This window comes from Somniosus microcephalus, chromosome 15 (assembly GCF_052327205.1).
Source record: "Somniosus microcephalus isolate GS21.2 chromosome 15, FLI_Smic_1.0, whole genome shotgun sequence".
NCBI lineage: Eukaryota > Metazoa > Chordata > Chondrichthyes > Squaliformes > Somniosidae > Somniosus > Somniosus microcephalus.
In genome coordinates, this window is record NC_141001.1 from 47,045,950 (window position 1) to 47,062,905 (window position 16,956).

General features: G+C 44.3%; 1 protein-coding gene across 1 annotated transcript in view; it reads left to right on the forward strand.

The window, feature by feature from the left end:
* Positions 1-16,956, forward strand: part of myrf (myelin regulatory factor) — a 326,052-nt gene that overhangs the window by 106,006 nt on the left and 203,090 nt on the right. The gene's annotated exons all lie outside the window — the stretch shown is intronic.

The window sequence follows — 16,956 nt, forward strand, 5'->3', positions numbered from 1 at the left end:
AGAGGCATAGAGTACAAAAGCAAGGAAGTTATGATGAACCTTTATAAAACACTCATTTGGCCTCAACTGGAGTATTGTGTCCAATTCTGGGCACCGCACTTTAGGAATGATTTGAAGGCCTTAGCGAGGGTGCAGAAAAGATTTACAAGAATGGTTCCAGGGATGAGAGACTTCAGTTACGTGGATAGACTGGAGAAGCTGGGGTTGTTCTCCTTAGATCAGAGAAGGTTGAGAGGAGATGTGATAGAGGTGTTCAAAATCATGAGGGGTCTAGACAGAGTAGATAGAGAGAAACTGTTCCCATTGGTGGAAGGGTCAAGAATCGCAGGGCACAGATTTAAGGTGATTGGCAGAAGAACCAAAGACAACATGAGGAAAAACTTTTTTACGCAGCGAGTGGTTAGGATCTGGAATGTACTGCCTGAGAGGGTGGTGGAGGCAGATTCAATCGTGGCTTTCAAAAGGGAGTTGGATAAGTAGCTGCAGGAAAAAAAAATTGCAGGGCTACAGGGAAAGGGCGGGGGAGTGGGACTAGCTGAAGTGCTCTTGCAGAGAGCCGGCACGGGCTCGATGGGCCGAATGGCCTCCTCCTGTGCTGTAACCATTCAATGATTCTATGATTTTGCACCCTCACCCAAAGTTAATATGACCCCAACAAGTTTCAGTGCCAAAAACATAAATACGGTTAAAGATGGCAAGCTGTGTCCATCATATGGGCCACAGGGAAGGCCAAGGGGCATATGATGCACACCTCTCCCCTTTCTTATCCTCATTTTTTCATTTTTCCTGTCTTTTTTGTCTCCCTTTTGTCTTTTACACTCTTTCACACCTGGTTGGCCTTGCAATTTGTCAGTGTTTTTATTTTACTCCCCAGCAAGAGTAATGTTGAGAATTCCTGCTATATGCAGGAGTGAGATTGCGCTCCTGAGGTGGGAATATGGGCGATCACAGTTTCATAGGTGAGACTCCCACCAAATGCAGCTCTGTCGGTGAGGTGTCTCAACACCAACAACCTGACAATGTATCATTTCGCTTTCTCCAATGTATCACGTTTAACCAATGACATTAATTAAAAACACACAAATTAGGCAAAACTTTAGTCTGCCTGAAATTCTGTTAGCCATCAGAGAAAAATGAGTTTCTAGAAGAACAAGCCCTCTGTTTGAATACTGGAACTGAGCTCTCTTAGCTCCCTGTTCTGTCTGTCGTCCGTGTGTGCCCAGCTCCTGAAAATCTCCCCAAACTCTTGCACTCCTTCCCTCCTTCAGTTAGGTCCGACTTCGTACAATGCCAGTAAAGTGTTGGAATGGGATGTTAATGGGAATCCTGCTGGGAATGCTGAGTGACCCACCACTCCGGGGGCAATTTGCCTTCGTGTGAGTTCTGTTGTTTTCTTTCAGCTGGGCGGTCTGAGCGGGGCTGAGATGCGAGTTGCTTTGTACCCTAATCTCATTGACCCTGATCCCATGCTGATCCTCTCTGTGTCACTAGCTGTACCCGGTCAGCAGACATGTGACACTCAAGTAAACGTTAAGTACTTAATCACCTCGTTAACCCCATGATGGACGAGCACATTTTCTGTTTGTGTTTTTTTCCATCTTTCTCTTGCTTGGGTACGTTTCCACGAGCACTGGGAGCCTTCTTGCCTAACGGCCACTATCTAGCATTAACAGTTAGCTTTAGTGGGCTTACCGACCATGGACAGCATCACAGCCGAAACCAATATTGCGCTCATGGGACATTCACACGTGTGCGCTGTCCATCAAGCATCATGAGCAGGATCCCTGGATAATCTCTCCCTTCCTAGCTCAGGGGCACTTCAGTGACTGCTGACCAGGCTGAGACCAGATAATATGGTCCAGATTGGTTTGGTTAGATCCTCCTGGTTGCTCTTTACATGTCCTTCTCATAGTGCAAACCAGAATTGACAAGAACTTATCTGCCTCCTCTCAGCTGAGAGTCACTTGACTCTGGCAATTTAATGAAAGGAGAGAGAACAAACTGCAATTAAAATGGAAGTGGGAAAAAAACTATAAAGAAAAGTTGCTGCCCAGTTGGACATAAGGATTTCTCCTAGGTTGCCAAGTCCAAAACAAGATAGGGGCGGGGGATGGGTAGGTTTGACTTCTGATGTTTGCACTGTGCCGATAAATTCCTCAATTATAATAACATTAATATTTAACACTCCGCATTACAGAGCACAGACATAAGTTGAAAAAATGGACTTGTATTTAAAAATAAACTTTTAAGGGTCATTATTGCGAGGCTGTGCACTGGGAACATGGATCACAAAAGTTTGTGCTCCCGATTCACAGCGTACTGTGTTTTATGATTTAAAATAGTTTACTGTTTACTAAGGCTGCGCTGCTGGCTCATTTGCCCTTCATTTTCTGCGCTAACTGGTGCCACGCAGAAGTTCCCCTCGTCCCCCCCAGTGCCACTTACCCTGTAAAATGGGTCCATGACTGGCCTTTATGATTTGGCTTCTTAAAAGGAGTTTTTCACTTTTGCCTGCAAACTTTTTTGCCTTACTGGATAGCTTCATCTGTATTTTCATTGGCGCATTACTTAAAAAGAAAGACATGCGACATCCCGCAAGCCTACATTTCGTTGTACTGCACTTGTGCACTAACAATGACAATAAAAGTTGATTTGATTTGATTTCACGACCTCAATACTCTCTGAAACGCTTGTGAACTAATGACGTACTTTTGAAGCGTAGGCACTGTTGTAATGTAGAAAACACGGCAGCCAATTTACGCACAGCAAGCTCCCACAAACAGTGCCGTACATAACCAGATCATCTGCTTTTTAGGTGTTGGTTGAGGGATAAATATAGGCCAGGATACGGGGAGAACTTGCCTTCTCTTCTTCAAATAGTAGCGTGGGCTCTTTTACATCCTCTTGAGGGGGCAGATTGGGCCTCGGTTTAATGTCTCATCCAAAAGATGAAACCTCCGACAGTGCAGCGCTCCCTCAGTATTGCACTGGAATATCAGCCTGGATTATGTGCTCAAGTCTCTAGAGTGGGAGTTGAACTTAATCACATTAGATACTGGATTTTCACTTCTGCGATGAAATCCAGCCCAGACGGGTTGGATGAAAGTATCCTTTGCTGGCTGTAGGGTCCAATGTGAAATGAGCTTGGGTAGTGTCAACCCAGTTTCTAGTGGGTAACTAGCATTAAATTGATGATCTCTTTCAGAGAGGCCACAGGATGGTTGGCGTAGGAAATAGAAACATGTCACATGATGCAGTGAGGGGGAGCTGTTCTCGGGTTGGGGCTGAGGCACGTTGTTGAGACAATGTAGAGAAGGCTCTGCATGCAGCCATACTGTATTTGACCTGTGAATGCTTGATACTGACACTGGGCACGTGAAATGGTAAGAATGGGAAGTGGAACAATCATCCCTTACCTAGCTGAGCGCAAAATAATATTGCTGAACATTGTCTGAGGATATCCATAGTGCGAGGATGTGGTAAAAGATCGTGCTGGCGCATGGCTCCACGGATGGCTGCAACCCTCTGGCCCATCACCCACATGGCCATTATTTCTGTGTGAGCTTAGGTTGAGTGTCAGTGGGCTATTTGACCACAGGAAGCATTGCAGCAGAGCCGCAGTCCACAATTGTGCACTTGCCAACAGGAGGAGCTGGATTGCAATCGAGAGCAGGAACCCTGGCTGTTTACCAACTCCCGAGACTGGGGCTCCGAGGCCAATTGTGGCACCCCCTGCTGTTGCTTAGGCTAAGTTCAGCAAACTCAGCTCAGTTTTGAACCTGCAACCTTCTGGTCTGAATGGCTTCGTACTACAGTGGCCAATAGTCACCAGTACACTTGTTGTACCTACCAACCAGTGTGTCCTATATGCTTTGTACTGCATGGTGTATGATAGTAGTGCCTAAAATGCTCAATATTAAGAACCAAAAACAAATCCTGATAATATAACAGTAGACTTCTTGTTTCCCAGGTGGCAGCGGTTTTAAACCCATGAGTGGAGCTGGCAGAATGTAGTTGAGCTGGGTGGCTTCACTGAGCAGCTGACAAGGAGCTCTACCCCAAGGAGCAGATAATCAGTCACTTCCCGTCCTGCCACTATTGTTGCAGCTGATTTAGAAGTTGCTGAGGTGATTGGGTGGGGTGGGGGATAACTGCAGGGAAGAGCAAGCTGGACTTCATATTACCTCTACATTAGCCAGAGAAATGTTAGATCTTCTTGGGGGTGGGAAAGCATGAAGAATAGTAATTAGAATATCAAAAATCCAAGCCTATTAATCTGAACTGGGATGTGGTGTTATTAAATTGATTTTCAGTGAGTATTTCTGCATGAATATAATTTTAAAAGGAAGTTTATTGAAGGAGAACGGGTGGTACACTACATTAGGCCCCTGACTATTCATCTACGAGACCGTACAAGATGGGTACAGATAAGAAAAGTCCACCTTACTTTTTCCTTCAAGACAGACCCTACAATCCCCCCTATTATGGCACCCAACTGTTTCTTAAATAATTCAAAGGATTTTTTGCCTTAGATACTCCACCTAGAACTCCTTTACTAGTTTGAAGTTGTATCCCCTTGTCCTATAGTCAGAGTTTAGTTTACGATGGTATTCTGGATCTACTTTTCCATACTGTTTACTTTTGTAAAGACCTCTATAAGATCAACTCAGTCACCTCCTTTGAAGGCTGAAAAGCCCAAGGTTCTCCAGACTTTCCTCATAACTCTGATCTCCAACACTAAGGATTAGCCTTGTGGCCGTTCTTGGCACTGCCTGCAGGACCTGAATGGACCTGGAACCAGAACTGGACACAGTACTGAATGTGACCTGTTTGAGCATGACTTCCTCCAAGTCTTGTACTCTACTGTTGGCTAGATAGTTCAGCATTCTATTTGCTGAATGTGCTTTATTGATTGCTGCTCCACCATGGTTGGACAAAAGCGGCAACTTCACTAAGACTCTCCGCTCTCTTTCAACTTTATCCATAGCTATTTTTAACACCATGCATGAGTACTTCAGTTTCTTGTATTCAGTACTTTACCTATCTGTACTTAAATTTCATCTGCTCGTCCTTCTGCCCACTTATTTTGTATTCCCCAAGCTGCCTCCTCAGATTCCACTGTCCCTCCTATTTCAGTATCACCTGCAAATTTGACCAGTTTGCATCAAGTTTCTGAATCCTAGTTTTAATGTAGATTAGGAACAGTGATCCCTGGGCAGCCCACTCAGCACTTCACCCCCGACATAACTCCTCCAACAAGTAATCTCCTGCTTCTTGCCCTTCAGCCAATACTTTCCCACATTCCCAAGTTATACCCTGAACTCCCACCATTTTAAGATGAACTAGCAGCTTTTCATGTAGGACTTTGTCAAATGCAGTTAAAATCCAATCTAAACAGAAGGAATGGATGTCTCGTTTCCCTGATGGAAGACGAGGTAACACAATGATTTGAACACTGATCTTTCACCTCTGGAACCTGGGTTAAAGTTCAACGCAGGGATGAAAGGATGAAAGTTTGCTTTTTTGCTCTTCGTCTTTCTGATTTAAAAAAATCTGAGCAAGTGACTCTCAGCTCAATTTATAGTAGGCATTGACACGATTGGTGCAGTTTACCATGTCCAATTGGCACAGAAGAAGGCGAAAAAGACCTTTAGCTAAGCCCCTCAGCTATAATATAGTGTGAGAAACCCCTAACATCTTTGTGTTGAAATCTGGAGCAGCCTGTACAAGAAGCCGAGCTGGAATGGAATGTTAATGGAAGGCCCCATCCAGTGTGAGTCAAACAGGATTCATATGAATGTCACTTCAGTGAGCAGCAATAGCTTGAGTGTTTAATCTGTACAGTGAGGCAATAACTCACCACAATCGCACATCACCAGCTCCTTCTCAGCACACATTCCTGCAGCATATTAACCTTTACATTGCAGAGACACACACACACACACACACACACACACACACACACACAAACTGCACAGTACCAGATGGGAGTGAATCATTCTTCTTTGCCCAGTGTGTATTGTACATGTACTGCAGCTATCGTGTAAAAAGGAATGAGGGTGAATCACAATAGTCCTGGTGTTTGAGTACAGCAGTCAGGCTTAGATTATAGAAAAACAGTGACACAGTGATGTGAGGGCAAATTTATTGAGACTATGCTCCAGTAGAACACATTCGCTAGATGGGAATGAAGGCTAATAGAGGTCTTTAAAATTATGATGGGGTTTCATAGGGTAGATATAGAAATGTTTCCACTTGCGGAGAGTCCAAAATTAAAGGACACAAATATAAAATGGTCACTAATAAATCCAATAAAAAATTCAGGAGAAACTTCTTTACCCAGAGAGTGGTTAGAATGTGGAACTCGCTACCACAAGGAGTAGTTGAGGCAAATAGTATAGATGCATTTAAAGGACAACTAGATAAGTACATGAGGGAGGAAGGAATAGAAGGATATACAGATAAGGTTAGATGAAGTTGGGTGGTAGTAGTTCGCATGGAGCATAAACACTAGCCTAGACCAGTTGGGCTAGCTGGCCTGTAAATTCTATGTAATAACAGTATAGCCCGATTCTCTGATCCTTGCTCCCATCTGGAAAGACTAGTTGAATTTCCCCATTGCAGCATTGGTCTAAAACTTACTTGTGTTCTGATTTTTTTTTAAATAAGATGGACTTAGGGACACAGTGGGTTGGACTGTGGACATTCATCTCTTGTTTCAAATCCAGCCTAGATTGATGGGTTTAAAGTCTCCTCTGTGGGCTGACAGTAAGGTGCACTCTCACTCAATGAAGCCTCAGGGTGACTGATGTGGAAAATGTCACGTTGATGCAGTAGGAACTGCTCTTCGGAGGTTGGGGCTGAGCATGTCTAATGTACTATACCTGAAAAAGAAAAAAAAAGAACTGTAAATGCTGGATATACATGGCAGGCTACTCAGCATCGGTAAAGAGTGAAGACAGGGTGGGACATTTTGGGTGTGCACCCTTCATCAGATCTGAAGACAAGTCTGGGAGATACTGGGTGCCTGAAATAGAAAGTGTTCCTTTCCTCAATACTAACATCGCTCACTTTGAGCACAAGATTCACTTTTTTTTTTACTTAGAACTGTGCTAAGGCGATATATATTCATCATGAAGATGTGTTTGACAAATCATTTTCATTTATTTACAAAAGCATTACAATGTGCCTATATTTCCTAAGGAGGCTGAAGGGATGTAACCTGTCACCCCTGATCCTCTCTAACTTTTACCGCTGCACAATAGAGAGCATCCTGACAAACTGTATCACAGTATGGTATGGCAGCTGTAGCTACTATGACCGGAAAGCCCTGCAGCGGGTAGTCAAAACTGCCCAACGCATTACCGGCACCCGGCTACCGACCATAAAGCACATATACCAGAAACGCTGTTTACAGAGGTCACGGACCATCATCAAAGACCCTACCCACCCCAGCCACAGTCTGTTCGCCCTCCTGCCATCTGGGAGACGCTACAGATGCATTCGCACCCGTACGACCAGATTTAGGAACAGCTTCTTTCCCAGGGCTGTCATCCTACTGAACTCCACAAATAAACTCTAAAGCCTGCACATCTGCCAATGCACTTTATTATGGTTATGTTTATGTTAATGTATTACAAGCCAAATGAATGTTGAATGTTTAAATGTCTTAATCTAAATGTACACTCTCGGGAGCCGCAAGCCTACGTTTCGTTGCACTGCACTTGTGCACTAACAATGGCCCAGAAATTCCAGAACGGGGCTTGCAGCGCGTGCAAGCCCCGTATTTACACTTACCCCGCGCTACTGCCGATCAGCTCCAGGGACGCCTGGAATTGGTGTTTCCAGAAGAAGAATCCCGGGCAGCATATGACGTCACGCTGCCCAGGAGTGCAGCCAGCGCAAAGTCAGGAGCGTGCAGTGCAAGTGAGACACGCCCCTTGAGGTCTCAGTTTCACTGGACACGCCCCCAATGTTTCTGTCAAGCTGCTAACCATTTTTACATGCAAAGCAGCAGTTTAAATAGGTTTTTGGAAGTTTTTTGAAGATTTTGGTAACTTTCATAAACTTTTTTAAATGTTTACATTATTTTGAGTAATCTGAAGTAGTTTTAAAGAGAATTAAAGCAATTTAAAGACTTTTAAAAGCCCTAAAAGAATTTTTTTAATTCCATTTATTTATTTAGCAATGTCGTCGTCATACGTGTCTTTACACTGTTCCCTTTGGGGAACTGTATGAAGTGGTGGAAGGATTTATGGCCATGATTAACGCTCATTCCGTGACCGTAACCATCTTTGAACCAGCCATTAGGGCGGTTAGTCCTATGGCGGGAGGGTTTTACGGGCTCCCACAAGCTATACAAGGAGGGGGGGCCACCCACACCCACGGACGCAAATATCCCACTGGATGTCAACCCAGAATTTAGAGCCGGAGCTCCGACTCCACTTGCCGGGACTGTCTGCAGCGGGGTTCGAAACCCTACCCTGATCTGGCCCAGCGGCGGGGATCCTACCGCTATGACAAAGGCGCAATCCAATTAGCAACATGAAATGGCAGCATAGGGCTCCAGTCACGGGGAGGGAAAAGGCGCAGGAAACGTATGGGTGTCACCTTTTGTGCGGAGTGGGCCTTTTGCGTAGCAGTAAGCATCCCCGCCGCTGGGCCAGAAGGAGTAGGGTTTTGAACCCCACTCCAGACAGTCCCGGCAAGTGGAGTCGGTGCTCCAACTTTAAATTCTGGGTGGACATCCAGCGGGATGCTTGCGTCCGTGGGTGTTGGTGGCCCCCCCCCCTCAGATGGGTTGTGGGAGCCCGTAAAACCCGCCCGCCATAGGACTAACCACCCTAATGGCTGGTTCAAAGATGGTTACGGTCACGGAATGAGCGTTAATCATGGCCATAAATCCTTCCACCACTTCATACAGTTCCCCAAAGGGAACAGTGTGAGGATACGTACGATGATGACCTCTTGCGCAATGCACCTCCTTGGACCCTCAGTCGCAGATGCGCGGGGGCAAGTTGTGCAATTGTTAAATTTTTTATTTTATTGACATGTAAAATGTTGGCCCAGTAATTCCCTTCCAAATGCGCTAGTACAGTCGGGGTACTTACGCATCTGGCCGGATGAAATGCCGGTTTTCAGCATGCACAGTGCATGTGGGGAAAACCGGCATTTCCTGTCCTCTGAACGAAGGGGTTCAGAGGCAGAACGCGTGCGACTGCACAGACAGCGCGTGCGCAGTATAATTCGCCGCTTTCATTAATGCTTTCAGTGAGGTCCAGTCATTACAACTTACACATGAAAAAAGCATGGGTACAGTTGCTCCAGAGGCTGCGGAGGAAGATATTTCTTATTGTGGAGCTTCTGAAAGTATGTATGTCTGTATATATTCCTTTGCGTGTTATGTATATATTCCTTTACTTATGTGTATGAATGTATTATTTAATTATGACTTTCAGAGAAAGTAACTTATTGGAAAATCATAATTAAAAATATACATTCATACACATTAGTAAGGAATATAAAACATACATACATATACGTAAAGGAATATATGTGGACATACATACATAACTCATTCTCACATTCCATTCACACAGCCACAATTGCTCCTTCTACCTACCGTTCTGAAAACCCGTTTAAAAAAAAAAAAAATTAAAGTTTAAAACTTAGTTAAAATTTCTTAAAATAACTTCCCTCCCTTTCCCAAACCTAAATATTGCATTTCATAAGCTCCTCCATAAAATATATCTCCTTCCCCAGCCAATGAACAACTTTACACTTGCTTTTTTTAAGTGCAAGTTCTAGGGACTTACCCTCACTGAATCCATCAGTGAAATCTACAAAGTTCACTGCGCAAGCGCTGCCTGTGCAGTCGCACGCGCTGTGAATAGACCTCGGGTCTGGAAATGCCGGCGTTCCCCGCATGCGCTGTTCCTGCTGAACGCCGGCATTTCCAACGGCCAGATGCGTGAGTAACCCGACCGTACTCACACTTCTGGCCTGGAATTTCTGGCCCAATGACAATAAAGATGATTATGATTATGATTATTATGATTGTGTATCTTTAATTATTTGCTGTGCTTTTGGAATCTTTCAATCAGATAAGAGATAGCCAACAAGCTTTAAATGTCTTAATTTCATCCATAAAGAGTAGAATTCCATCATAAATTCAGATAACGCTCTTCCTGGTGGGTAAGGGAACCACCCAGTGTAACACTAAAAGACGTACAGGCTGCAAAGTTTCCAATTTTCATCCTGGTTCATGTTGAGTCAGCTGATCTCAGCCGGGTTGGCAATTGAGAAGTTACAATTGGCATCACTGCTCATGGGCTAGAAAGTGGCAAATGAGCCAGAGTTCCCACTGCTGATTGCTATCCAGCAACCCCGCTGAAAAGTACTTTTAAAATAATTTTGGGGATCGGGCAGGAAAGTGGAATTGAGGTCGATGATCAGCCATGATCGTATTGAATGGCAGAGCAGGCTCGAGGAGCCGTATGACCTACTCCGGCTCCTAATTCTTATGTTCTTATGTTCTCGGAATGCTGGAAAGGCCGCATTTATTGCCCATTCCTTCTTGCCTAGTTATGTGGGGTGAGGACAAGATCAGGCCTCCACAAATCAACGGTTGCAACACTCACTGCTGCAAGAATGGCCATTTTGAGGCGTCCTAGAGATCTTCAATAGGGATGGGGGGAACAACTGGAAAGACATCTCAGCTGATACTGGGTGTTTTTAACATAGTTAATGCCTTGCTGAGAGGAGGTTAAATGTTACAGGGCACTGTCTCTCTCTTGATGGCATGTTTGCCCTCGGCTGCAGTTGGCTGTCTCCTGCAGTCACTGTGCCAGATGCAGCTTGTCCCTTTTAACCTTAATTATGTCTTCAATGGACCGTAAAATTGGGTGGAGTGTAAATCGGGCATCCACCCGAGGAGTGTAAATCAGACATCAGACCAGAACCTCCCACATCACGCCAGGTGGGTTAGGTAAAAATCAGAGCTGATGACTTGGTGTGAGGAAACACCTCGGGTATATAGCTCACAATTGGAAACCTCACACCTGATATCACTGCCTCTGACCCAACAGCAATTGAAATCTCTCTCAAGTCATCGTTGCTATTTTTTTAAAAAGCTGACAAGGATCACTGCAATTTATTTATTTATAGACAACTGGGCTTGTTGAAAGTGGGCCAGAGCCAGGGACAGGCTGCACAACTCAAAATCAGAAAATCCATTTCATGGTAACTGGGGAATCTGCAAAACACTTTCTAACCTTTGTTCCTTGGTGTTTATATGTCAAAATTCCAGTGTTCCAGGGCACACAGCCCAGGAAAAAGTATCCAACACTTAATTCCCACAATCACTGACTTTTCAATTCCATAAGTGTCAGGCATCTGGAATGTAAAGAGATTCAGGTCCAGCAGAAAGAGAAAATCATTCAGATTTGCAAAATGCAGATTTGATTGTTGCCAGTCTAGTGCGATTGGGCTTATGTGTCAGTATGGCACCGGTGTAGTAAGGGAGGGGGTGATATTCCTGTTGCCAGGGCCGTAGGGGAGGGGGTGATATTCCTGGTGCCAGGGTTGTTGGCAAGGAGTCACATGTTTGATCACAGTCTAGTGGTGGAGCAGTTATGTATCAGGTGAGTTTGAGTGGGGGGGGGGTGTAGCAGGTGTATTTGAGTGTGGGGGGGTTATGTATCTGAATAGTGCAATGCAGTGAGGGAGAGGTGTCATTTCTGGTGCCATTCTATTGGGGTAATTGACACAGGGAATGGGCTTCTGGGTAGGATAGTGAGAGCAAAAACCCTGGAATCGTTTAAGAAACAATTGGATAGCATGATGTGGAGGCTGGGGTTAATTTGGATGAATAAGCTACGGAAGGTCGAATGACCTTCCTCATCCGTATCTATCCCATGAAGGGTCAAGGGCACCGCAGAGGTTAAAATAAGCAAGAGAGAAGATGAGAGAAATGAGAAAATAGAAGCTAGTTAATGCCAAGTTTGAGTTTTAAAGCCCGTAGATCATCACATAGAATTTATAGCACAGCAAAGGAAAATGCTAGAATCCATTATTAAGGAAGTGGTAACGGGGTGCTTAGAAAATCATTATATGATTAGGCAGAGTCAACATGGTTTTATGAAAGGAAAATCGTGTTTGACAAATTTATTCGTTTTTTTGAGGATGTAACTAGCAGGGTAGATAAAGGGGAACCAGTGGATGTAGTATATTTGGATTTCCAAAAGGCATTCGATAAGGTGCTACATAAAAGGTTGTTACGGAAGATAAGGGCACATGGGGTTGGGGTATTGTATTAGCATGGATAGAGGATTGGTTAATGGACAGAAAACAGAGTACAGGAAACTCTTTTTACCGGCACCTAAATAACCGGAAATCTCTCTTAACCGGCAAAATTCAGGAGTAGGTTCAGGTAAGTTTTACTTCATATTAGTGGCCGTGTAACCGGGGTTCCTGGATCTGTGGCCGTGTAACCGGGGTTCCTGCACCTGTTGCCATGCAACAGGGACGCCTGGATCTGTGGCCGTGTACGGGGCTCTCTTACCTTAGTAAGTATACCTCTCTGTAATCTGGACTTTTTGATCAACCGGCACCATGCCGGTCCCGTCAGTGCCGGATAAAAAAGAGTTTCCTGTATAAGGAAAAACAGATCATTTTCAAATTGGCAGGCTGTAACTAGTGGGGTGCCGCAAGGATCAGTGCTTGGGCCTCAGCTATTTACAATCTATGTTAATGACTTAGATGAAGGGACCAAATGCAATGTATCCAAGTTTGCTGACAATACAAAGCTAAATGGGAAAGTAAGCTGTGAGGAGGACACAAAGGGCCTGCAAAGGGATAGCGACAGGTTAAATGAGTGGGCAATAAAGTGGCAGATGGAGTATAATGTAGGGAAATGTGAGGTTATTCACATTGGTAGGAGAATAGAAAAGTAGAATTTTTTTAAAAGGTGAGAAACTATTAAATGTTGGTGTTCAGAGAGACTTAGGTGTCCTAGTACCAGAAACACAGAGTTAGCATGCAGGTACAGCAAGCAATTAGGAAGGCAAATGGCATGTTGGCCTTTATTGCTGGAGGGTTGGAGTATAAGAGTAAGGAAGTCTTGCTACAATTGTACAGGGCCCTGGTGAGACCACACCTGGAGTACTGTGCACAGTTTTGGTCTCCTTATCTAAGGAAGGATATACTGGCCTTAGAAGGGGTGCAACAAAGGTTCACTAGATTGATTCCTGGGATGAGGGGGTTGTCCCATGAGGAGAGATTGAGTAGAATGGGCCTATACTCTCTGGAGTTTAGAAGAATGAGAGGTGATCTCATTGAAACATATAACATTCTGAGGGGGATTGACAGAATAGATGTTGAGAGATTGTTTCCCCTGGCTGGAGAGTCTAGAACTAGGGGGCATAGTCTCAGGATAAGGGGTCGGCCATTTAATGAGATGAGGAGGAATTTCTTCACTCAGATGGTTGTGAATCTTTGGAATTCTCTGCCCCAAAGTGCTGTGGATGCTCAGTCATTGAGTACAAGGCTGAGATAGATAGATTTTTGGACTCTAGGGGGGAATCAAGGGGTATGGGAATAGGGGAGGAAAGTGGAGTTGAGGTCGATGACCAGCCATGATCTTATTGAATGACGGAGCAGGCTTGAGGGGCCATATGGCCTACCCCTGCTCCTAATTCTTAAAAAAGAGGCCATTTGGGCCAACTGGCCCATGCCAGTGTTTATTCTCCACACGAGCCTCCTCCAACCCTTCTTCATCTAACCCTACTAACATATCCTTCTACTCCTGTCTCCTTCATGTGTTTATCTAGCTTCTCCATAAATGCACCTATGCTAGTTGCTTCAACTATTCCTTGTGGTAACGAGTTCCACATTCTAACCACTCTCTGTTTCTCCTGAATTCCCTATTGGATTTATTAGTGACGATCTATATTTATGGCCTCAAGATCTGGTCTCCTCTGCAAGTGGAAACATCTTCTCTATGTCTACCCTTTCATAATCTTAAACACCTCGATCAGGTCACACCTCAGTCTTTTTTCTAAAGAAAAGAACCCCAGCCTGTTCAATCTTTGCTGATAGGTATAACCTCTCAGTTCTAGTGTCATCCTAGTAAATCTCTTTTGCACCTTCTCCAGTGCCTCTATATCCTTTTTATAATGTGGAGAACAGAATTGTTCACAGTACTCCAATTGTGATATAGTCAAGGCTCTATGCAAGTTTAACATAACTTCTCTGCTTTTCAATTCTAACCTTTTAGAAATGAAGCCCAGTGCTTTGTTTGCTTTTTTTTTATGTCCTTCTTAACTTTTAGTGATTTGCGTATCTGTACCCAGAGATCCCTCTGCTCCTCTACCCCATTTAGACACTTATTTTCCAAGGAGGTTGTGGCCTCCATTCTGCTACTTGTCCCCTGACCAATGTTCTAACCTTAATCATGAGTCTACTATGCAGTACCTTATCGAAGGCTTTTTGAAATCCATATATATTACATCTACTACATTAGTCATGTCTACTCTTTCTGTTACTTCTTCAAAGAACTTAATAAGTTTGGTCAAGCATGACCTTCCCTTTTGAAATCCATATTGACTATTTCTTTATTATATTTTCAGTTTCTAGATGTTTTTCTATTACATCTTTGAGTAAGGATTTTATTATCTTTCCTACCACCAACATTAAGAACATAAGAAATAAGAGCAGGAGTAGGCCATCGAGCCTGCTCCGCCATTCAATAAGAACATGGCTGATCATCGACCTCAACTCCACTTTCCCGCCCGATCTCCATATCCCTTGATTCACCTAGAGTCCAAAAATCTATCTATCTCAGCTTTGATTATACTCAAAGACTCAGCATTCACAGCCCTCTAGGGCAGAGAATTCCAAAGATTCACAACCCTCTGAGTGAAGAAATTCCTCCTCATCTCAGTCTTAAATGGCCTACCCCCTATCCTGAGACTGTGCCCCCTAGTTCTAGACACTACAGCCAGAGGAAACAACCTCTCAGCATCTACCCTGTCAATCCCCTTCAGAATCTTGTATGTTTCAATGAGATCACCTCTCATTCTTCTAAACTCCAGAGACTATAGGCCCATTCTACACAATCTCTCATCATAGGACAGCCCTCTCATCCCAGGAATCAATCTAGTGAACCTTCATTGCACCGCCTCCAAGGCAAGTATATCCTTCCTTAGATAAGGAGACCAGAACTGTGCACAGTACTCCAGGTGTGGTCGCACCAGGGCCCTGTACAATTGTAGCAAGACTTCCTTACTCTTATACTCCAACCACCTTGCAATAAGGGCCAACATGCCATTTGCCTTCCTTATTGCATGCTAGCTTTCTGTGTTTCTTGCACGAGGACATCCAAATCTCTCTGAACACCAACATTTGAAAGTTTCTCACCATTTAAAAAATATTCTGTTTTTCTATTCTTCCTACCAAAGTGAATAACCTCACATTTTCCTACATTATACTCCATCTGCCACCTTACTGCCCACTCACTTAGTCTATCTATATCCCTTTGCACACTCTTTGGGCTCGAATTTCATCGGGCCATTGAGGCGGGATTGGAAGGGTGTGGGGGGTTAAAATCGCGAAATTGGGGGGCACGAACCCATCCCACCCCCATGCCCGTTTCACAGGAGGTGGGTACCCGACCTGGGAGCCGCCTCCCTGAGGCGGGAAGGGGATTACTGCCAATTAACTGCCTGTTAACAGGTAGTTAACAGGCAGTTTTTAGCCTAATCCCTATTTTTATCCCTGAAGTGTGGGCTTCCCGATGGATTCAAACCACGCCAAGTTAGCGAGGCGGACTGTTGGGCTGAAGGACTTGGAGGGTTCGAGATATCCGGTGTTCAGGTGAGTGATGGGTGCATGAGTGCAGAGGTAAGTGTGTTTGGTGTGTGTAAAATGTTTAAATAAGTTTTAGTTACCTTTTCTTACTAATGCAGCCCTCCTTCCTTCAGGTCTCGGGAGTCCCTCATCTCACCGGCACAGAAAGCAGAATGGCCGCGAGCTGTCAAAATCTGCAGCATTCTGCTTTCTGTTCTGGAGAGATCTCTAAATCAGCCTGAGAGGAAGGAATTAACTTAGAGTACAGATTGTCAGTGTTTGACAGCTTCAAAGAGCTGTCAAACGCTGATATTTCATCTGTCAAAAGCTCTTGACAGATGAAATGTCAGTCTGTGACGTCACTTGTTGCCAAGTGGCCCTTAATTGGCCTGCTGAGCCCGCTGGGCAGGCTCAACAAGGTCAATCAAGTGAAAATCGAGTGGGTTGGCCACAATTCGATGGAGGCGGGACTACAACCCCAAAAGTTGTAGTCACGCCTCCATTGATCAAATCCAGCCCATAGTGTTCTCCTCACAGCTTACTGTCCCACCTAGCTTTGTATCATCAGCAAACATGGACACATTACACTCGGTCCCTTCATCTGCGTCATTAATATAGATTGTAAATAGCTGAGGCCCCAACACTGATCCTTGTGGCACCCCACTAGTTACAGCCTGCCAACCTGAAAAAGATCCGTTTATCCCTACTCTCTGTTTTCTGTCTATTAACCAATCCTCTATCCATGCTACTATATTACCCCACAACCCCATGAGCCCTTTTCTTGTGTAATAACCTTTTATGTGGCACCTTATCGAATGCCTTTTGGAAATCCAAATATACTATATCCACTGGTTCCCCTTTATCTACCCTGCTAGTTACATCTTCAAAAAATTCTAATAAATTTGTCAAACACGATTTCCCGTTCATAAAACCATTGCTGACTCTGCCTAATCATGTGATTTTCTAAGTGCCCTGTTATCACTTCCTTAACAATGGATTCCAGCATTTTCCCGACGACTGATGTCAGGCTAATTGGCCTGTAGTTCCCTGCTTTTTCTCTCCCTCCTTTCTTGAATAGTGGTGTAGGAAGGAGAGATTGGTTTTGTTGTG